The sequence below is a fragment of the Podarcis gaigeae genome (assembly GCF_964106915.1).
Source record: "Podarcis gaigeae genome assembly, chromosome: 4".
Taxonomy (NCBI): Eukaryota; Metazoa; Chordata; class Lepidosauria; order Squamata; family Lacertidae; genus Podarcis; species Podarcis gaigeae.
The window spans coordinates 96,852,351-96,876,532 of NC_139677.1; positions in this window are offsets into that span (position 1 = coordinate 96,852,351).

Below are 24,182 nucleotides of genomic sequence, written 5' to 3' on the forward strand. Positions count from 1 at the left end.
TCTCGTACAGGATCGCTCCTTTTTCCTACAGTAGGATCCTCCTTTGGAGGGAAGTTTCCATCAAGAAGAAAACACCACACTTTTTAAAATGGGAGGGGAAGATGATGAGGCAAGATTGTTTTTCAGCAGGAACCACTTAAAGGGAAAATGCTGTTTCTGTCGCTAGTGCTGATTGCAAACCCTTATTAAGACTGTGCATATGTTAATGCTGATCAAGAGTGACAAAATGGTGGGAAATATGCTAATTGCAGCCTGTTTATTATTAGTTCCAAAATGGGAAGAAACAACAACTGCCATTAATAGAGGGATGGAAATGAAATAGATGGCCCAGGGTCTTAATGCAAATGATAGCGTAACAGATTTTGAAAAGATCTCTTTGGAATATTGATATCAGCCCTTGTGGCAGAGATGGGACCCTGTGGTCCTCTATAGATTGCTAGACTACCACACCCACCACCCCTGAACATTGTCCAAGCTGGTGATGGCTGATGAGAGTTGGAGTCTTCAATCTGGAGGGCCCCAGGTTCTGTGTCTCTGCAGTTCTGGAATGCAAAAGCCATTTATCAAAGTGTTGGGTGATTGATGTTGGAGATAATTCAATTCATCAATTGCAAAGTGATAGATAGGACAAACAACTAGCTAAAATAATCAAACAGGCAAAACCTTTGATGCTTATGTATATGTTTGTTTCAATTTCCTCTCTAGTCTTTTCCCCCCCAATTCAGTAAAGATTTAAAAAGGAAAAGACTGTACACATGTTACATATAACCACTCAATCAAACATTAAGCTATGGCAGTACAATGGATCCCTGCTCTGAGCTTAGACAACAGAACACAGGAATATGCTTTATACTGAGTCAAATGGCCTCGGCCCAGTATACCTGAAGGTTCCCAGTATACCTGAAGGAGCGTCTCCACCCCCATCGTTCAGCCCGGACGCTGAGGTCCAGCACCGAGGGCCTTCTGGTGGTTTCCTCATTGTGAGAAGCAAAGCTACAGGGAACCAGGCAGAGGGCCTTCTCGGCAGTGGCGTCCGCCCTGTGGAATGCCCTCCCATCAGATGTCAAAGCGATAAACAACTACCTGACATTCAGAAGACATCTTAAGGCAGCCCTGTTCAGGGAAGTTTTTAATGTGTGGCATTTTAGTGTATTTTGGTCTCTGTGGAAGCCGCCCAGAGTGGCTGGGGAAACCCAGCCAGATGGACGGGGTACAAATAATAGTATTAGAATTAGTATTGGCCCATCTAGCACAGTATTGTCTACACTGGCTGGCAGCAGCTCCCCACAATTTCTGGTATCCCCTACCTGGAGATAACTGGGATTTAACCTGGGATCTTGCACATGCAAATAATGTGCTCTACCTTGAAAGGCTTTGTGTGTAGAAGTGTGAACATGGACTGGTGAGGGTAATGGGTTCGAATCCTCAACTCCATGAAGCTCACGGGAGTTTGAGCCACTCCCTATCTCTGAGCCTAACATGCTTCACAGGAACCTAACATACCTTTCTCTCACACACGCAGTTCCAGTTTTGTTGAATTCCATATTTGTATTCCAATTTCTTCCTTCCTCACTTGTACAGATATTTTTTAAAAAAACTTGCCTTCCGGGGAGGGTTACCGTATCATAAATGTAGAGAAAAAAATTAATATAAGCAAACCATCGGCTCCCCTCCTGGTATCGTCTCCTTCACCAAACGAAATCTCCTCTCAATCCAAACCTTTTAAATCCTTGTAGCTTGGTTCATTTTCACAGTTTCTTATCTCATCTCCTCTAGCACGTGCCTGTAGTTTACTCCAGTTAAATAACCCAATTAGCAGGATAACCCGTGCTTCCAGAAATGGGATTGGGGGGTTGCTGTAGCCAGAGTGCTCCATGCACCCAGTTCCTTTGCCAACTGAAGAGGAATGCAGAAATTGCAATTCCCCCATCATTTTCTGATTACCTCCGTCTGTCTCTCTCCGCGGTGTTGGGAGAGGCTTCCATCCCCTGGCACACAGCAAACAGGAACACCAAGGAGCAGGATTTTTCTCCATGCCTGGATACAACTGGATGCCATTTTGAATCAAGATGGCGGACAGAAACTTTCAAAATGGCACTGTTTTAAGCCACTGATCCCAATGTTGTGTTGGGTTCCTGTTATATACTGAAGTTCTCACCCTGGGCCAGCAGGGGAATACTGTAGATAGTTCAGGTCCACATATGCAAATAAGGGATCGAAAGTGACGTTCAGCGATTGGCTAGTTACAGAAAATGGTTACTGTTGTGTTCTAATGGAGCTCTATATAAGCAGGCTGGCTGAACCCTTCAGTTCAGTTCTGTTCTGGCCTGGGAATAAACAAGAGCTGTTTGAAGAATCGCTGTGTCATCTGATATGTTCACCCACAACTTAACAATCCGTCCCCCCCCCCCTTCTTATTACAGTTGTACCTCAGGTTAAGAACTTAATTCATTCTGGAAGTCCATTCTTAACCTGAAACTGTTCTTAACCTGAAGCACTACTTTAGCTAATGGGACCTTCTGCTGCTGCCGTGCCGCTGGAGCACGATTTCTGTTCTCATCCTGAAGCAAATTTCTTAACCTGAGGTACTATTTCTGGGTTAGCAGAGTCTGTAACCTGAAGCGTCTGTAACCTGAAGCGTCTGTAACCCGAGGTACCACTGTATTCCCGAGCAATGAAACTGCTGGTAATAAATAAACAATACCCTTGGTGAAGATATGCAAATAGCTTTTGCAAACACCACATAGATGTGAACACAGGATCATGCCCTCTGGCCCGTCACCCCCCACTGTAGTCATGTTCAGCCTAAACATGTGAAGAGGCTTTTGCAAATATACATTGTACGATATGGTGAAAATGTGCAGGGGAGTTTCTCCACATATGTGCATAGCTTGGCCCTGAGAACAGGGGAACAGACTGAGGCTGCAACTCCCTGCAGGAACTTACCCAGGAACAAACCCCATTGACCTCACTTCAGGTTACCTAAACCTGCCTAGGTATGAACTGAAAGTACAGGAGTAGAGATGAAAACCAGAGACCCATATAGAAGGCGCATAATGCCCCTTGTTAGAAGGGAAGGATGCACATACCACTGACAAATTAATAAAGCGCCTTCAAACCTGATATGATTTACAAAGCGCCCAGGTTCCCTATGTAATATTTACCCAATCTGATGAATATATTTTGAAGCCCTCGCTTCTAACTGTGGTTAAAATGTGGCATTAAGGAAGTTAAACAGCCTCCTTATTAGCATTAGCATGATAGTCAAGTCGCATTATACTGGGCTAATAAATTTATTTTTTATGTAATGGAAATGCCATCAAAGCGCCGTTAATCTGAATTGAATTAGATTATAATTGGCGCTCTTGTGCGTGAGGAACGGAAATGCTTCTTTATTGTCTCCGGCTGACAATGCAAAGAAGACAAAAAGACCACCCACCCAACCCCAACGTCCCGAAATCCTTCTTACTGGAGGTGAGCGGCCTAGCAGGCATCTCCAGATATGCCGCTGTGCTGTCCGCATTCTAATCAGAAGCAACTTCTTGCCCTCTGGGCATGTGGGTGGCACTGTGGTCTAAACCACTGAGCCTCTTGGGCTTGCCAATCAGAAGGTTGGTGGTTCGAATCCCTGTGACGGGGTGAGCTCCTGTTGCTCTGTCCCAGCTCCTGCCAACCTAGCAGTTCGAAAGCACACCGGCGCAAGTAGATAAATAGGTACCGCTGTGGCGGGAAGGTAAAGAGCATTTCTGTGTGCTCTGGTTTCCATCACGGTGTCCTGTTGCACCAGAAGCAGTTTGGTCCTGCTGGCCCCATGACATGGAAAGCTGTCTGTGGACAAACGCCAGCTCCCTCGGCCTGAAAGTGAGATGAGCATCACAACCCCATAGTCACTTTTGACTGGACTTAACCGTCCAGGGGTCCTTTACCTTTACCTTAGCACTGGACTACAGCCCTTCCACAAATTCATACCCTCCAACATTTCTCCGATGAAAATAGGGACGTCCTAGTCTGTTGTTGTTGTTGTTGTTTTACTATTTATACCCTGCCCATCTGACTGGGTTGCCCCAGCCACTCTGGGCAACTTCCGACATATATAAAAACATAATAAAGCATTAAACATTTTTTAAAATTCCCTATACATGGCTGCTTTCAGATGGTTTGGGGGTTTCTCCAATGAAAATAGAGACACCCTACCATACCCTCCAACATTTCTCTGATGAAAACAGGGACGTCCTAAGGAAAAGCAGGATGTTCTGGGATCAAACTAGGGTGGCTTCTGTAAATCTGGGACCGTCCCTGGAAAATAGGAGCACTTGGAGGGTCTGCAAACAGAAGCCATGGCAGGTCATTTCAAAGGAGGGGCATGTGGCTGGATGGTTACGTGGGAGCCGGTTGAAGTTAAATCCTTCGAAGACAGAGGTCCTCTGGCTGGGGCGGGACGATATGGGATTGAGGGGGCAACTCCCATCTCTTGCGGGGGTGCAATTAGTGCCAGCACCGTCCGTTAAGAGTTTGGGTGTAATCTTCGATACCTCCCTCTCTATGGAGGCGCAGATTACAGCTATAACAAAGGCGGCATTTTTTCATCTCCGCCAAGCTAAGCAGTTGGCCCCTTATCTCTCTCGCCCTGACCTAGCCACTGTGATCCATGCGACGGTCACCTCCAGACTGGATTATTGTAACTCGCTCTACGTGGGGCTGCCCTTAAGACTGACCCAGAAACTCCAGCGGGTGCAGAATGCCGCGGCGAGACTCCTTATGGGGTCTTCGCTGCGAGATCACATTCATCCGGTACTATACCAGCTGCACTGGCTCCCGGTGGAGTACAGGATCAGGTTTAAGGTGCTGGTTTTAACCTTTAAAGCCCTATACGGCCTAGGACCCTCGTACCTACGGGACCGCCTCTCCTGGTATGCCCCACAGAGAAACCTACGGTCTGCAAATAATAACATCCTCAAGGTCCCAGGCCTCAGAGAGGTTAGGCTGGCCTCAACTAGAGCCAGGGCCTTTTCGGCTGCGGTTCCAATCTGGTGGAACGCTCTGTCACAAGAGACTAGGGCCCTGCGGGACCTGACATCCTTCCGCAGGGCCTGCAAGACAGAGCTGTTCCACCAGGCCTTTGGCCAGGGCGCAGCCTGACTCCCTCCTCTGGCAACCTGCTTAGAATCTTGCTTAATTAGTTGCCATTAATTTGATTTTAATTGATTTTTATAATGAAATATTTTTAGAATGTGTTTTTTAGAATCTGATTGTTTGATTGTTGATTGTTGTTAGCCGCCCTGAGCCCGGCTTCGGCTGGGGAGGGCGGGATATAAATAAAATTTATTATTATTATTATTATGTCTATGCAGTTGAGAGCGCAGAGCTATGCAGATAGCACAAGGTTTAATATGCTGGGGTCCCACAAAGCAAGTGGGTTCCTACTGTCCTCCGTTGGGTCTGCCTTCACTTTCCCATATAACTGAATGGCTGGTATTCATTTCCAAAGTGAAATGTTGGTGGCAAGGTTGCTGTGTGGGCAACCAGGGGGGGCTATACAGTTTAAGGATTTGGGTGCTACACTTATTGTCAGAGGCAGTTGCTAGGAATCACAAGAGAAGAGAGTTGCTAACTTCGGGGGGGGGGAGTGGGGCAATAATAGTAGTAGTAATAGTAAAGGTAAAGGGACCCCAGTTGCGGACAACTGCGGGGTCACAGCGCTCATCTCGGTTTATTGGCTGAGGGAGCCGGCGTACAGCTTCTGGGTCACGTGGCCAGCATGACCAAGCCGCTTCTGGCAAACCAGAGCAGCGCATGGAAACACCGTTTACCTTCACACCGGAGTGGTACCTATTTATCTACTTCCACTTTGACGTGCTTTCGAACTGCTAGGTTGGCAGGAGCTGGGACCAAACAACAGGAGCTCACTCCATCGTGGGGATTCGAACCGCCGACCTTCTGATCAGCAAGCCCAAGGCCCAGTGGTTTAGACCACAGCACCACCCGCGTCCCCCAGTAGTAATAGTAGTAATACTGCATTTATATTCTGATGCTGACTGCTGAACATGGAATATTTGCAAAAGCAGGTTATGCAATTCCCACCCCCAAACAAACTTATTGCCCAGTCTAAAACCATCTGCAATTTATAACCCCAGCTTGTTTTGAGAAACCATTATTTCAAACTAACCAGAGCTCCCAGATTCAGGCATACCAAGAAATACCCAGTTCTTTAAAATGGGAAGCAGATGTTTCCAATCTCGTTTTTTCAACCATGCCAGAGGGGGAGACAGGAGTGGGAAGGGAATGTGTGAGCCCCAAAGCTGCTCCTTCCTGCAGTGCTAAACTACAGCTCGGTGCTATGTGTGAGCCAGGTCATTGTTTAACCAAAGAAGTAACTGAAAGCATGCCAGCAAATGCTGTAAAACGATCACAATGCAGTAACGAAACAGCCTCAAATTGCCTTGCTAAATCTGCATTGCAATCAACAACATTTGTTTTAGCAAACAGGGCTCTCAACTTTTGCTGCAATCAAGACTAATAAAGGAACCTCATGTGCAAGCTACACTGTGCCTCCCATTGACAAATATTTCAAGAGCCTGAAAGACAGACCAGGGAAATATCCTAATGCAAACCGGGAAGAGGATTTCACCCCCTGATATTTCTGCAACAAGGGCAGCGCAAACCACATCCTCTACTAAGCTTTCTCCATGAACACATAAGAACATCGGAGCATCCTTGGTGGATCAGACCAAAGGCCATCAAATACAGAATCCTGCTTATCCTGAGAACATAAGAAGAACCTGCTGGATCAGGCCAGTGGCCCACCTGGTTCATCATTGGCCAACCAGATACCTGTGAGAAGATTGCTGGCAGGATTTGAGGACAAGAGAATTCTCCCTCTTCTGGTTTCCCACCAATGAGGCAATGTGAGGCTGCCTCGGGCAGTAGCATCTACACGGCCAGCAGATCCAGTCTCCAGGGAATGTATCACCCACTGCTGCTACTACCACCATGGTGGCAGAGGCAGCTGTGGGGCAGCCCTTGGAGGCTGCATCTGCCACCTCCTTGGCAGCTTCCCCAATGCCACCTCTACAACCTAAAACCCTCGTACCTACAGGACCACCTCTCCCGATATGCCCCAAGTAAGATCTTAAGGACCATAAATAGCAACACCCTAGAGGTCCCAGGCCCTAAGGAAGTCAGATTAGCCTCAACCAGAGCCAGGGCCTTTTCAACACTGGCTCCGGCCTGGTGGAACGCTCTGTCTCATGAGACCAGGGCCCTGCAGGATCTGATTTTTTTCCACAGGGCCTGTAAGACAGTTGTTCCGCCTGGCCTTTGGCTTGGAATCAAGTTGATTCCCTCCCCCTCTTTCTTTCTTTTTTCCTTTCTCCTTCTGTGTTGGAACTCCTATTTGGGGACTTCCCAGGCTTTTTCGGGCCCAAGTAAGACCAGTCTGGATAGTTAGCCTTGTTGAAGACTTGACGTTTTTATCCCCCAAAAAGTTTTTGATTGAGTTTCCACTGAAATGAGGCTGCATTTTAATGTTTTAGTGTTGTATTTTAATCTTGTATTTTAAGCTGTATTTCATTCAATTTTTTTTATATTAGGTGTTAGCCGCCCTGAGCCCGGTCTTGGCTGGGGAGGGCAGGTATAAATAAATATATATCTGGGAAGATAATAATAATAATAATAATAATAATAATAATAATAATAATAATATATTCATTCATTTATACATACATACATACATACATACATACCCCATCCATCTGGCTGGGTTTCCCCAGCCACTCTGGGCAGCTCCCAACAGAATATTAAAAACCCAATAAAACATTAAAAACTTCCCTAAACAGGGTTGCCTTTAGATGTCTTCTAAAAGTCAGCTGTTTATTTCTTTGACATCTGATGGGTGGGCATTCCACAGGGTGGGCACCACCACTGAGAAGGACCTCTGCCTGGTTTCCTGTAACCTCACTTCTCGCAGTGAGGGAACCACCAGAAGGCCCTCAGAGCTGGACTTCAGTGTCTGAGCTGAAAGATGGGGGTGGAGATGCTCCTTCAGGTCTACTGGGCCAAGGCCATTTACGGCTTTAAAGGTCAGCACCAATACTTTGAATTCTGAGTTCAGAGGGCCAAACCGAGTCCTGGAGGACCACAAGTTTCCCATCCCTGGCGTGGACAATAATGAGGCCTGACTTAGGATGAAGAAGCTTCCTTGTGTTTGCCATAGAAGAAAGAAGAAGCACGAAGGGGCTCCGAACACTTGTGTACGTGCGTCCTATGGGCAAGTCCCAGGGGCCTGTGGCTGGCTGCACTCTTGGCTCATGTCCTCTCTGTGTTTAGACATGCCTGTCTGTCCATCACAGTTTGCCTGTTCAGGACGGCAAACAGCGATGAAACACTGTGTACTCACCCTGGCACCGAGGCAGAATGAAGCAGCGCTGGGTCCCAGAATCTACTTTCAGTGCCAGAACGCAACCTTGGAGCTTTTTTCCACATAATCATCAAGAAGAGTGCTCTCATCACACCGATGAATAAGCACTTCTAGCCCACACACATCCCTGAGATTAAAGGAGAAGCACTTCCTGGTCGGCAGATGTGGCTGAAAAGGCTGTTAGCTGTCTGTCAGCCTGGCATTTCTCATGGCAGTCAACACATACTGCACAACACTTACTGCACATGATATGAACATGACTGAAAGCAGCCTCTCGCTGCAGGTATAAATTATGCTTGCTTTAGTACTACTTCGTGTGTGAAGTATAGGGCTATTAATCAATTAAATGCTGGTTAATTGGTTAATTAAAGTTTTTAAATTGGTTAATCACCCGCATTTCAATCCATTGTATGTTTGCCATTACCAAAAAGCTCTCTGGAGGTGCCTTTTTTTTTTTTGGACAGGATTGAAAGAACAGGGAGATAACGTACAAAGAGAAACAGAGAAAGACCACCATCAATTCTTACGTGGAAATAGCAGTTTTAATGGCTTCTCTTCAGCCCTTATGACAAAACCATTTCAGAACTACACTAACATCGGGACAAAGTTCAAAATGGCAAAATATCGCAAAATAATGCAGTCTATACTGTGACCACGAGTGGTATATTAAGCATTGTTCTGGTCGCCTTTCCTAAAAAGGATATTGTAGAGTTGGGAAAGGTTCAAGGAAGGGAAACTGAAATGATCAAGGGGATGGAATGATTCCTCTATGAAAAAATGTTGCTGCATCTTGTTGTCGTTTAGTCGTTTAGTCGTGTCTGACTCTTTGTGACCCCATGGACCAGAGCACGCCAGGCACTCCTGTCTTCCACTGCCTCCCGCAGTTTGGTCAAACTCATGCTGGTAGCTTCCAGAACACTGTCCAACCATCTCATCCTCTTCTCCTTGTGCCCTCCATCTTTTCCAACATCAGAGTATTTTCCAGGGAGTCTTCTCTTCTCATGAGGTGGCCAAAGTCTTGGAGCCTCAGCTTCGGGATCTGTCCTTCCAGTGAGCACTCCATGCTGATTTCCTTAAGAATGGATAGATTTGATCTTCTTGCAGTCCATGGGACTCTCAAGAGTCTCCTCCAGCACCATAATTCAAAAGCATAAATTCTTCAGCGATCAGCCTTCTTTATGGTCCAGCTCTCATTTCCATACATCACTATTGGGAAAACCATAGCTTTAACTATACGGGCTGCATCTTAGTTTACACTAAAAAAGGCAAGTGGGAGGTGACATGATGGAAGTTTTAGCACAATATGCATGGCATGGAAAGAGTGGGTAGAGAAAAGGGTTTGTCCCTCTTTCACGACGCTAGAACTGGTGGCATCCCATGAAGCTGGTTGCTAGAAGATTCAGTAAAAACGACAGGAGGTTGATTCTTCACACAGGACACAACTGAACAACGGGACTTGCTGCTACAAGAGGAAACAGTGGCAGCCAAGTTGGATTGCTGTAAAATATAAATTCATGGAGGAGAAGTCTAGCAATGGCTACCAGCCATGATGGCTACGTTCAACCTCTGCTCTTGGAGGCGGCATGCATCTGAGGACTCCCTGGTCCTGAATGGGGTAACTGTGCCGCTGAAGGACCAGGTGTGCAGCCTGGGAGTCATTCTGGACTCACAGCTGTCCATGGAGGCCCAGGTCAATTCTGTGTCCCAGGCAGCTGTTTACCAGCTCCATCTGGTACACAGGCTAAGGCCCTCCCTGCCCGCAGACTGTCTCGCCAGAGTGGTGCATGCTCTAGTGATCTCTCGCTTGGACTACTGCAATGCGCTCTATGTAGGGCTACCTTTGAAGGTGACCCGGAAACTACAACTAATCCAGAATGCGGCAGCTAGACTGGTGACTGGGAGTGGCCGCCGAGACCATATAACACCGGTCTTGAAAGACCTACCTTGGCTCCCAGTATGTTTCTGAGCACAATTCAATGTTGGTGCTGACCTGTAAAGCTCTAAACGGCCTCGGTCCAGCATAACTGAAGGAGCGTCTCCACCCCCATCGTTCTGCCCGGACACTGAGGTCCAGCGCCAAGGGCCTTCTGGCGGTTCCCTCACTACGAGAAGCCAAGTTACAGGGAACCAGGCAGAGGGCCTTCTTAGTAGTGGCACCCGCCCTGTGGAACACCCTCCCACCAGATATCAAAGAGAAAAATAACTACCAAACTTTTAGAAGACATCTGAAGGCAGTCCTGTTTAGGGAAGCTTTTAACGTTTAATAGGTTATTGTATTTTAGTGTTATTTCAGAAGCTGCCCAGAGTGACTGGGGAAACCCAGCCAGATGGGTGAGACATAAATAAATAAAAAATAATAATAATAATTACCAGTTGCCAGAAACCACAGGTGGAGAGAATGCTGTCGTGCCAAGGTCCTGGGCCTCCCATGGTCATCTGCTTGGCAGCTGTGAGAACAGGATGCTGGACAAGATGGGCCACTGCAGCAGTACTGTGTCCTTCGTTGTCACCCAGGGTGTACATGTGTACCAGGCAGGAACAGGTGCTGGGCACGGAGGGTCAACAAAACCCACTGCACCAGCCCAACCCTTGCCAGACACCACCACTGGAAAGACAGGGGTCACTGTCATGAACACACCAGCTCCCAGTGTAATTTCGCAGCCGGCTGCAGAATGCCATCAGGAACAGGGAGGCTGGGATTTCACGCTGGCACAGGAGAGCTTGCAGCTGCCAGCGTCAACTTCCCCTGACCTTGGATGGCTGGCTGATAAGGGAGGAACGGAAAGCAGGCTGGAACACAGCCTAAGCTCCCTGGAAGTCCAAACAGGCGCAGAAAGCCACAGACACAGCTTTTCGGAACAGGAAGGGGCTGCAGTTAACCAAATAAGTCTGAGGCGTAGGCGTATAGGAAGGCTGCTGGACAGGAAGCAAAATAAGAAACATAAAGGTCGAAGGTTCAATCTCTTCTGTCGACACAGGAAGAACTCCTCAGAAGGGTCAAGTGAGTGATGGGGGCCAGAGGCTTGCTAGAGCCATCCGGAGATAATTGTTTGGGTTTGGGTTTTTTTGCAATAAATCCTCCTTTTTAATTATGTACACTTCCTGTGTTATCAAGGGACACGGGTGGCGCTGTGGGTTAAACCACAGAGCCTAGGACTTGCCGATCAGAAGGTCGGTGGTTCGAATCCCCGCGACGGGGTGAGCTCCCGTTGCTCAGTCCCTGCTCCTGCCAACCTAGCAGTTTGAAAGCACGTCAAAGTGCGAGCAGGTAAATAGGTACTGCTCCGGCGGGAAGCTAAACAGCGTTTCCGTGCACTGCTCTGGTTCGCCAGAAGCGGCTTAGTCATGCTGGCCACATGACATGGAAGCTGTATGTCAGCTCACTCGGTCATTAAAGCAAGATGAGCGCTGCAACCCCGGAGTCGGTCACGACTGGACCTAATGGTCAAGGGTCCCTTTACCCTTTTTACTGTGTTATCAAGACAGGAACCTGGACTCCCAACAGTCACTGAGGGTTCATGGAGGCCATGTTGTGCTGTGCTACGCTGACTGCCTGACTGCCCACACAGGGGGGAGCCTGGCCAGCCGACACGGACCATGGTGGGTGCATCTTGGCCCCCAACGCTGCCATTCAGTGAGGGGATTGGGCACAAACGTCCAGCGGCAAACAAGAGGGCAACTAGCTTGCACCCCCTCAAAATCATACACCCAGAGCTATGGCCCCCTGGCCCTCCCAACGCCATGCTCCCGGGCCACTGGCCTGATGCAACATGAATCTCCTTATGTTCTCTTACTCTAAGGCTGCAGCCCTGTGTTACCGAATGCCTCTTTGATGCCTTATTGTCGTGTCAGCCTTCCATATGTAAATGAACATTTCAATAATGAACAAGTGTCTCCTTTTGGCACAGCCAAATCAACTGTCCCTTCAGCTGATGGACCTGCCAATTAAAAGGGTTTGTGCTCTCATCCCTTCCCCAAATATGCCTGGAGATCGATGGAGGCGACGGCAGTAAGGCAGAATATTGCATTGATAAGAAATGCACCGACTGTACCACTCCACACGTGTGCCACTCTACCGGCAACCTCTTAGCTTGTGTAGGCTAAGCACAGCTCTAACCGATCCCAGCAGACAGATAGAGAATTTCATTTGAGGCACTTTAAACCTGAGCCGTTTCCGATGCCGGAGCACACCTGCAGCAAGGAGCCCAGCGCTGCTGCCAAGTTTCGGCGTTTGGAAGCAAAAGCTCTCCAAGTGCGGAGTATAAATGATCATTGCTTATTGTAACGGCCTCATTGTGTTGTCACCGGGCCGCGCGTTAACAAATCATCATCTCACTGCTGTCATTTTTCAGCAGCTGCTGCCCCTCTGCACATGTGCTTGAGATCTCCTCCCCGCCTCCTTCCCGAAGCTATTTGACAAAGCAGAAAACAATGGGGATCAATTCTGTTGCACACAGACGGCGGAGGCAGAGAGGGGAGCCTGGATACGATTCTTATTTTTTGAAAAAAAGCAGGGGGGGGGGAATATATGCAAGAAATCTACTCCAAATCTTGCAGTGAGAAATGAAAACTTACTATGCGTTGCATAGCTGACTAGTCTGTACATGAGAGATTTTTTTCTGCCTAAGACAGAACAGCAAGTGACACACATGGAAGGTATCTAAGGCAAAGTGCACCGTACTCAGGGTCATTCGAGTTATTTTGGCACCTGAAACAGAAAATCCCACAAGTGCTTGTCCTTGGGAGTTGAAGTGCAGCAGCGAAAGAGCCGTGCAGTGAGGAAAATACTTTCTGGCAAGAGCCACATGGGAAATCCCAGGCAGCTGGGGGATTTCGTAGCAAATGGGATTGTGCCACGACACGTCAACAGGATGCTGATGACACCCAGTGCAAAGGACCTCTGTGGAGAGGAGCACCTTTTGTCGACTTGGGCTGGTGCCCCAGCTAGGACGGTTCCTGGGCTGGGAAATCCTGGTCGCTGGGATCCTGTGCACTGGTACCCTCAAGGTCGCAATGTGCTCTGTGGGGAGCTGTGGCGAAGTCACAGCTGCTCTAGATGATGCCATGCAGCTGTTGTGTGGGACAGCCTGCCAGGAACACATTTCACGCATGCGAAAAGGACTGCATTGGGGAACTGCGGTAACCCAGTGGCAGGAGGTCCCAGATTCAACCCCCAGCTTCTCCAGATAGGGCTTGGACAGTCTTGGAGAGCTGCTGCCAATCACTATACGCCAGAGGGCAATGCATTGCACTTTAAAGGTAAAGGGACCCCTGACCATTAGGTCCAGTCGTGACCGACTCTGGGGTTGCGGCGCTCATCTAGCTTTTTTGGCTGAGGGAGCCGGCGTACAGCTTCCGGGTCATGTGGCCAGCATGGCTAAGCCGCTTCTGGTGAACCAGAGCAGCGCACGGAAACGCCATTTACCTTCCCGCCAGAGCGGTACCTATTTATCTACTTGCACTTTGACGTGCTTTCAAAGTGCTAGCTTGGCGGGATCAGGGTCCAAGCAACGGAAGCTCACCCTGTCGCGGGGATTCGAGCCACCAACCTTCTGATCGGCAAGTCCTAGGCTCTGTGGTTTAACCCACAGCGCCACCCGCGTCCCTTGTACTTTATTGACATGCAAATCTCTATTGAGCTCAGGAGCTAGAGATTTAGCTGATCACCTGCTCCTATGTAGACCTTAAAATCTGAAGCGCTTGCCCTCTTGACAGTAGCACAGTGATTTGAAATTCAATCCGCAGTGACAAAAGAAAGGGTGTTCTCTGTACAAGCACCCGAATTGTGGAGTTCCCCCTCCACTCGGATAAGACTGACACTAACTCACCTGAGTTTTTGTTTTGTTTTGTTTTGTTTTACACCAGTTAAAGACCTGTTCATTTACTCTGGCAATTGGGTGAATTGCTGGCTGTTCGGTTTGTATATGAAGTTCTATTGCTCTGAGTGATATTTAGTCTTTGTTAGTTTCATTAAATATGTGCTTTTTAAAGTGTTGTGAATGGGAAGGAGAGAGAGAGAGAGAGAGAGAGAGAGAGAGAGAGAGAGAGAGAGATGAAACAAAGCCAATTCAGAATGAGAGCAATAATCCCAGAACTGACGCACAACGAAAAACCCATTTGCAGCGGCCGCAGATAAAATTGCCAAATGAGAGGTGCTTTTCCCCCATGTCAGCACTAGTTCAAGGTGCTAGAAAGGAAACACCTTTATCTCATCACCTTTTCCTTGTTCTGATTGCTTCCTATGGATAACGAATATCCTGCGCAATTCTCTCCCGCTCACTTTCCTTTTCGACAACACCGGGGGAAGCTGCAGAACAGATACAGCAGGCTGCAGCATCCATTACAAAGTTAGTCTTTTAGAGGGGGGAGAGAATTTGCCCTTTAATTGCGAAAAGTAGTTGGGAGAAATTATCACATCTTCTAAACGGCTCGAATCCTCCGGTGGTTAGATGGGTCTGCTGGATATACATTTTCATTTATTTTTAGAACCCCGTTACAACACCGGGGTAATAAGATGCAAAGTGCAGGAGCTGGCAGGTGCTTTAATCAGGGATTTTAGAGAAGGAAACTCAGGAATGGGTGGAAGAGTGTTTCTAAATGGTACCTCCCCTGCCGCTACTATGATGTAATATTGCTGAAAACAAGGTCTTTATTCTGGAAATGGGATCATGTTCTGGAAAAGGGGGAGGGGATAACTAGCCCTATATTTACATGAAGGATAGGTTTTTTTCTATGTGGTTTAAAGCATATTTCTGATTAGTGTTTTTAAAGGAGACTTCACTTGCCCAGCAGCCCAGGGAGCACAGCAGGTGAGAATAATACAGTGGTACCTCGGGTTACATACGCTTCAGGTTACATACGCTTCAGGTTACAGACTCCGCTAACCCAGAAATAGTACCTCGGGTGGCAGCAGGAGGCCCCATTAGCTAAAGTGGTGTTTCAGGTTAAGAATAGTTTCAGGTTAAGAACGGACCTCCGGAACGAATTAAGTACTTAGCCCAAGGTACCACTGTAATAATAATAATAATAATTTATTATTTATATCCCGCCCATCTGGCTGGGTTTCCCCAGCCACTCTGGGCGGCTTCCAACAGAACACTGAGATACAATAACCTATTAAACATTAAAAGCTTCCCTAAACAGGGCTGCCTTCAGATGTCTTCTCAAAGTTTGGTAGTTGTTTTTCTCTTTGACATCTGGTGGGAGGGTGTTCCACAGGGTGGGTGCCACTACCGAGAAGGCCCTGTGCCTGGTTCCTTGTAACTTGGCTTCTCAAAGCGAGGGAACCTCCAGAAGGCTCTCGGAGCTGGACCTCAGTGTCCAGGCAGAACAATGGAGGTGGAGACGAGGGGTACCAGAGGTTTGGTTCTTTAAGAATGCTAAGGTGATTCACAAAGGAGCAGAGCCTGGGGAAAAGAGTATGGGGGCTTAAAAATACCCGGTCTTCTCTCAACCTTTGCTGGAGTGAGTTGCTCACCTGCAACCATCTGTGGTCCTGCAGCTCCTGTCTTGCTGCTGCCACCTTCTCTATAGGATCTGGCATCACAAACCAGACACTACCTGTTCAGGTAAGTTAGGGCCGGCCCATCCATGAGGCAGGTGCTTCAGGCAGCATAATCCAAGGATGCAGACATACACACACGTTGCTGCCACCAGAGATGCGAAGACAAGCACCTGCAGCAGCTTCCAGATTCCAGCAAAGTCTTGTGAGATCCCCCACAAAAGCTCGCGAGATCTTGCTGGAACCCAGAAGCGACAGTCACACGCCCCCAGTAAGCAAGGCCTGGACCTGGAGCAGCACACATGCAGGGTGGCACCTTCCGGTTTCGCCTCAGGTGATGGAGTGAGACAGGTAAGGACAAAATCAGAGGAGCTTGCCAAGTGCATGTTGGCTGCCTTCATGAGCTGGAACCATGCACCGACCGGGTGCCAGTGCATGAAGACAGCTTGCATGTGTTAGACGGGTTTCCCCCAACACAGAAGCATAGGAAGCTGCCTTCTACTGAGTCAAGCCATTGGTCCACTGGTTAGAGCATGGTGCTGATAGCTCCAAGGTTGAAGGTTCAGTCCCTTGTATAGGGCAGCTGCATATTCTTGCATTCCAAGGGGTTGGACTAGATGATCCTCAGGGTCCCTTCCAACTCTACAATTCTATGATCTGGGACTGGGAATGTCCCCTGGGCAGCCACTAAATGGACCATACTGAGCTGAATGGACCAATGGTTGTCTGTGCTCCTATGCTACAGGGCACGGGGGCATGGGTGGCACTATGGTCTAAGCCACTGAGCCTCTTGGGCTTGCTGATCGGAAAGCCAGCAGTTCGAATCCCTGCGACGGGGTGAGCTCCCGTTGCTCTGTCCCAGCTTCTGCCAACCTACCAGTTCAAAAGCACAGCAGTGCAAGTAGATAATAGGTACCACTGTGATGGGAAGGTAAACGGCGTTTCTGTGCACTCTGGTTTCCATCACGGTGTCCCATTGTGCCAGAAGCGGTTTAGTCCTGCTGGCCACATGACTTGGAAACTTGTCTGTGGACAAACGCCGGCTGACTCAGCCTGAAAGTGAGATGAGCGCCGCAACCCCATAGTCATATTTGACTGGACTTAACCATCCAGGGGTCCTTTACCTGGCACTCTTGGGGCTTGGGGGTCCCAAGCAACTGCTTCTGAATGTCAGCTATAGTCTGGAGGCACATTCAATGGCATTGTAACACCCCATTCACATTTGGGAACAAAAGCCAGGCTCCAGAAACGTCGGCCACTGCTAGGCTTGCAGGAATTAGCAAGGCGCCTGCCATTTGAGTTTACAGCTGTGTCAATAGGGAAATTTATATTAATGGCCCAAGCCGGCTCGTGTCACCTTGTCAAGGATGAGGAGCTATTGCACCTGGGTAGAAAGGACCTCTTTGCTGCCTATTACAAGCTGCCAAGCGGCTCTTGAAAGACAGCCGTGGAAATGTAAATATGCAGAGCCCGATTTAACAAATAAAAAATACTGTCTGGGGAGGGGGGGTATTGTTTTGGTTTGTTACATATTTTATATTGTAAACTGCCTTGTGCTCTTCAGATGAAGGGCAGTATAGAAAATTAATAGATAAAAATAAATAAAATTATATGTTTTTCTTTCACGTAATCAAATCACATCAGGCTTTACAGCAGGAATGGGAAATTTCAGACCTTGGGGGCCAAAATGCAGTCATTGAGGTTTCTTTCTTTCTCTCTCTCTCTCTCTCTCTCTCTCTCTCTCTCTCTCTCCAGTCCTTGGGATTCTCCCCTGGTCAGACCCTTCACCAGCCACTCCCTCCAGGCCACACCCCTCATCAGCCACACCCCTCTCTCCAGGCCACACCCTCATCAGCCACTCCCCCTCTCTCCAGGCCACACCCTTATCAGCAACTCCCCCTCTCTCCAGGCCACACCCATCTCTCCAGGCCACACCCCTCGTCAGCCACACTCCTCTCTCCAGGCCACACCCCTCGTCAGCCACACTCCTCTCTCCAGGCCACACCCCTCATCAGCCACACTCCTCTCTCCAGGCCACATCCCTCATCAGGCGCATGCCTCTCTCCAGCCAAACTCTCACCAGCCACTCCTCCTCTCTTCAGGCCACACTCCTTCCCACTAGGCCACACCCCTCAGCAAGCCAGCTTTGCACCCTCATTGAGGGTTTTTGCCTGGCTGGAAACCTGCCCTTGAACTCTGACCCTGCCTTTCGCATGCCTTGATGGCAGATAAGAACTTAAGAAGAGCCTGCCTGCCGGATCAAGTCAATGGCCCACCTAATCCAGCACCATGTTCTCACAGCAGGGAACCTGTAGGCTCCCTCGCCTGTAGGGAACCCTCAAGCGGGACCTGAGAACAAGAGCGCTCTCCCCTCCTGTGAGTCTCGCCAGTCATGTGGGGCTTGGCTTGGTGGCGGCAGCCTCTTCTCCTTCATGCCCGCTCTCCAGCAGCCGTTATGAGCTGCCCAAGTGATGGCCACAGAGGCAACAGGATGCTTCCTCTTAGCAACAGTCGCAGCCACCACCATTTGGGACATGTGCCAGCTCCTCCATCTTCCTGTACTGAGCAGCGGTTCTGGCAGGGGGAAGAGGGACATTCCTGGATCAAATCAGAAGCCACAGTGGCTTTCATAAATCTGGGGTGGTCCCTGGAAAATTGGGGCACTTGCAGGGTCTGTACCACACACCACACTGCCCCCATGACATGCACACACATTCCCACACATCAAAATCTAGCACATTAGGGGAGAAGTTAGTCTAGGACCTTCTTCCTGGCATGTAATTTTTTAGTTGTGGGGTTTTTTTTAGGGTGGAGGAGCAGTCAGTCATGAAATTCCCACCTCCATCCTTCTGTCTGAAGTGGTACAGGCCAGAAATTGCCGTATCACCTCTACCTTGCTAGTTTGTGAACCTTGAGTCCCTGTGTGTCTGTCAGGACTTGCAGGCCGATAATCATGCCATCAGTTCGCAGGGTGAGGCACGCAAGATATCTAAGCAATAGGATGGCAGCCTTAGGCAAGAAGCAACATGATGCAGCATATTCCAAAAAGGGATCCCAGTTCTCCTCCCTCTGGTCTCCATGGATCCAGTGGTGCACTTCGATTATTTTAGGCTCTGGACTTAATGCTCTAAGCCGATGGCTTGTTCAGTGGTAACTTGCATTAGGGGTGGGTAACAGCCCAGCCTTTCGCATGATGAATTCTGCATATAGATTAAATAAGCAGGGAGACAATATACAGCCTTGCCGTACTCCTTTCCCAATTTTGAACCAATCAGTTGTTCCATATCCAGTTCTAACTGTAGCTTCTTGTCCCACATAGAGATTTCTCAGGAGACAGATGAGGTGATCAGGCACACCCATTTATTTAAGAACTTGCCATAGTTTGCTGTGGTCGACACAGTCAAAGGCTTTTGCATAGTCAATGAAGCAGAAGCAGATGTCTTTATGGAACTCTCTAGCTTTCTCCATAATCCAGCGCATGTTTGCAATTTGGTCTCTGGTTCCTCTGCCCCTTCGAAAACCAGCTTGCAGTTCTGGGAGTTCTTGGTCCACATACTGCTTAAGCCTGCCTCTTAAAAAGCAGAGACATCACCTTGCCGACAAAGGTCCGTATAGTTAAAGCTATGGTTTTCCCAGTAGTGGTGTATGGAAGTGAGAGCTGGACAACAAAGAAGGCTGATCGCCGAAGAATTAATGCTTTTGAATTATGGCGCTGGATGATACTCTTGAGGGTCCCATGGACTTCAAGAAGATCAAACGTATCCATTCTGAAGGAAATCAGCCCTGAGTGCTCACTGGAAGGACAGATCCTGAAGCTGAGGCTCCAATACTTTGGCCACCTCATGAGAAGAGAAGACTTCCCTGGAAAAGACCCTGATGTTGGGAAAGATGGAGGGCACAAGGAGAAGGGGACGACAGAGGATGAGATGGTTGGATAGTGTTCTCGAAGCTACCAGCATGAGTTTGACCAAACTGCGGGAGGCAGTGGAAGACAGGAGTGCCTGGTGTGCTCTGGTCCATGGGGTCACGAAGAGTCAGACACAACTAAACGACTAAACAACAACAACGAACAACGATCGATTTCAGTTTCTCTAGGTTTCTCATTATTCCAATCTTAGATTGAGTTCTCCACGTTTCCACACCAGTTTACCAATTATTTTTTTAAAAAGAAATGTGGAAAATTCACCAGCATTGTAGCGCTAATTTGTCCTAAATATGCACACTTTGGAACGCAATTTTGCCTATCAGGCAGTTTCCTGCAAAGCAAAATTCCTGAATATTCACTAATCTGGGCATTTTTATGCTTTGCCCTAGTCTGTGCATTTCTGTACATGTCACTTGACCAGAGAACTATATTGGAAAATACAGAGACGTGTGAATTATGAAGCAGTGTTGTGTTTCGGCTTGCATGTTGTATCATGTATAAAACCCACCCATCTGCCTGAGAACTCGGTGACCCAATATCTCGTGTTATTGGTCTTACGTTATGTACCTCCACGGTCGGAGGCAGTATGTCTCTGAATACCAGTTGCTGGTGCATTCAGGTCCTGCTTATTGGCATACCATAGGCATTTGGTTGGCCACTGTGTGAGGAGGATGCTGGTCTTGGTGGACCACTGGCCTCATCCAGAAGGACTCTCTTCTGTTCGGCTCTCTTCCTCTGAGCTACAGCCTTTCCCCCAAAAGAACCTGCTTCCAATCTTTTGTGGAAACGCAAGATGACAGTTCATCCAGATCTATGGCAGGAGAGGGGTTCTGTAGTTTGAACAGGATTGGACAGGGCCAGATTTAGGTTTGATGAGGCCCTAAGCTACTGAAGGTAATGGGGCCCTTTATATGTCTAGCTGTTTTTTGTGTTGAATATATGCTATATGGTAATTTATGGACCTAATAGGTATCTCAAGCCATTTGCACATGTTGCCATGCAACCAGTCCATGCAGAATGGAGGAACCATATATATAAGGTAAAGGGACCCTGACCATTAGGTCCAGTCATGACCGATTCTGGGGTTGCACACTCATCTCGCTCTATAGGCGGAGGGACCTGGCGTTTGTCCGCATGTGGCCAGCATGACTAAGCCGCTTCTGGCAGCACACGGAAACACTATTTACCTTCCCGCTGGAGCGGTACCTATTTATCTACTTGCACTTTGACATGCTTTCGAACTGCTAGGTTGGCAGGAGGAGGGACCGAACAACGGGAGCTCACCCCGTCGCGGGGATTCGAACCGCCAACCTTCTGATCGGCAAATCCTAGACTCTGTGGTTTAACCCACAGCACCACCTGCGTCCCAACCCTATATATAGAAAGGAGCAAACCAGTGATATTTTAGGGAGCAGGCTAGTAGGCAGGGACCATTCCTTACATCATAGGAGCCTACACAACACAAAACACTGTTGCTCGATGTAGGCTTTATCTAATTTGTTTTTTACCTTATATTTTGGAAATGTACATCCAGTTTCTTTCCTTTAATTTTTTTGGGGGGGCTCCAAGACAGTGGGGCCCTAAGCTATAGCTTGTTTAGCTTATACGTAAATCCAACACTGGGCATGGACAGGAATGCTGCGCCACTGTTCCTGAGTGTTCAATTATTCCACAGCATCGCTCTGCAAAAGCAGGGTTTATACTTCCTCCTTCACATTGGCTCAAGGAAGGAGATCACCTCTGGAATCCAAAGCCACCCCCTTCCTTTTCAATCTGCTTCTGTTTCCCCCCTTCAAATAAAAGCAGTCCTGCTTGCATCACTCCGAGACAATTCCACGCTGTGCTAAACCTGACAGCTCTCTTTAAAACATTCCCCAGTTCATTTCCTGCATCGCCTTCTCTGTGTCCGCTCTGGTTCTTTTGCCTCGCACTCTTGACGCTCGCATTGCATCTGATGGGGCACCGTTCCCCATTACCGGGGAATGAAATGTTTTCCTTGCAGATCGCAAGGCAAATGACCATCAAACGTGGATTTGCTGGAGCCAACTGATGCTTTATGTCAGAGAGTGGCAGCTGAAATAGGAAGCCCCGACTTAGCAGGTAATGCAGGGTGATTCTTGTAATAACTTGTACATCCCCATTGTTGAAGAAATGAATCAGCTGCGGTGGAGAAGGATATCAAATATTTGCGGCACATAGAAAAGAGCTTTGGAATGAAAGCGCCTCTCGTAACACGATGTAGGGATCCGCGAATCTGTCACTTCGAGTTTCCCTCAGCTTCTCGTTTTTCAGATCTTAAATTCGGTTTTCCAACTTTCCACATCAGTTTGCATTTTTGTATATGTGAAAAATGTCGTTAGCATTCTAGTATGAATTTCTCGTAATACACACATCTTCGTATGCAGTTTTCCCTAATATATGCATTTTTCAGTGCATATTTCCAGTGCTTTTTTTCTGGGGGGATGCAAAGGGACGCATACCCCTAAACATTTTGTGAATCTAAGTTTGGCCTCATTGAGGGGCAGTATTTCAATATGAGTAGGGAAATGAGAGTACCCCGGAACATATTTTTTTTAAAAAAAAGCTCTGCATATTTACCTGAAATTTTCATTTTGCCTAATATAATACAGTCACACCTTGGCTTGAAGTAGCTTTGGGGTGAATATTTTTGGGTTGCGCTCCGTGGCGACCCGGAAGTAATGGAGTGCGTTACTTCTGGGTTTCACCATCGTGCATGCGCAGACGGTCAAAATGACGACCTGCGGACGCGGGGTTGCGTTCGCTTGAGGATGCAAACAGGGCTCCGGAATGGATCCTGTTCGCATCCAGAGGTACCATTGTACATTTTTGTATGATGTTTTCATGCATGCTTTAGCCTAGTAGATGCAATTTGGTACACATTACTTGATTGAGAACTACATTGCAAAATTCAGAGACATGCAGATTTTGAAGGCTGTCTATGCTGAAGTTCACAAAGGGTTTCAGAAAGTACAAATCAGAGAGGTTTGTTTTTAAATACAAAATGAGTAGCATTTCTTGCCATACCAGACTCATGACTGGATCTGCTTGGCTTCATTTGAGATAGGAGATGGGTAAGCAGCAGAGATTGATTCATCTGCCAATGTTGGCTTTTTCTGGTTTCTTCTTTCCTCAACCTTGAGATCAGCTCTTCACATTTCCACATCAGTTTCCATCAAGAAGAAGAAGAAGAAGTCATAAATATTAATATTAATGTTCTGGATGGATCCCTACCCCCATTCTCTAGATCAGAGTTCTTCAACTTTGCGTTCATTGGACTACAACTCCCATCACCCTCAGCCAGCTCAGGCAACAGCCAGGGATGATGGGGGTTCTAGGCCAGCAATATTCCGGGACCCAAGTTGGAAGAACACTGCTCTAGATGCCTTTGCCTCAGCCAGGCTGCCTAGCCAATGCCTACGACTGTGAGTGGGGCAGTCCTTGGGTTTCATCCAGAAGCTCCAGATAGTGCAGAATGCAGTGTAAAAGATTGTGAATCATGGGAATGAGGAGTGTATAATCTCAACAGGTCTTATGTTATTTATTTTTTGGTTGCTATTTTGTTAATGTTGTTTATTGTAGAATCAGGAATATGCAGCTGCCCATATGGGAATTGAAACTGCAACCTTGACATTACCAGCACCGCTCTCTAGCCAGCTGAGCTATCCAGGCACATAAAATTGCTTTATAGATTATAAATGTTCTATTGATTCGTTTGTTTCTATTGGTTTGTTAATAATATAACAATAATGTAACTGTGGTTCATGGCTGAGTGGGGATTAAAAGCCCTGGGGCAGATCTACACGTTTGGTTTTTTAACGCTAAAAAGGATAACCATATGATGTTCTTTTTTAACGTTCATAATGTGTTATTAAAATGGGACACCAGAGTGCTGCAGAGCAGCCCCCTGCCAGAAACCAGTTAGATGGCCTAGAAGCAAAGCGAAAGAGAGACCTTCTCCTATCTATACGATTTAGATAAAAATATTTCTAATATCGTTCTTGTTGTTGTTTAGTCCTTTAGTTGTGTCCGACTCTTTGTGACCCCCTGGACCAGGGAGTCTTCTCTTCTCATGAGGTGGCTAAAGCATTGGAGCCTCAGCTTCAAGATCTGTCCTTCCAGTGAGCACTCCGGGCTGATTTCCTTCAGAATGGATCGGTTTGATCTTCTTGCAGTCCCTGGGACTCTCAAGAGTCTCCTCCAGCACCATAATTCAAAAGCATCAATTCTTCGGCGATCAGCCTTCTTTATGGTCCAGCTCTCACTTCTATACATCACTACTGGGAAAACCATGCCTTTAACTATGCGGACCTTTGTTGGTA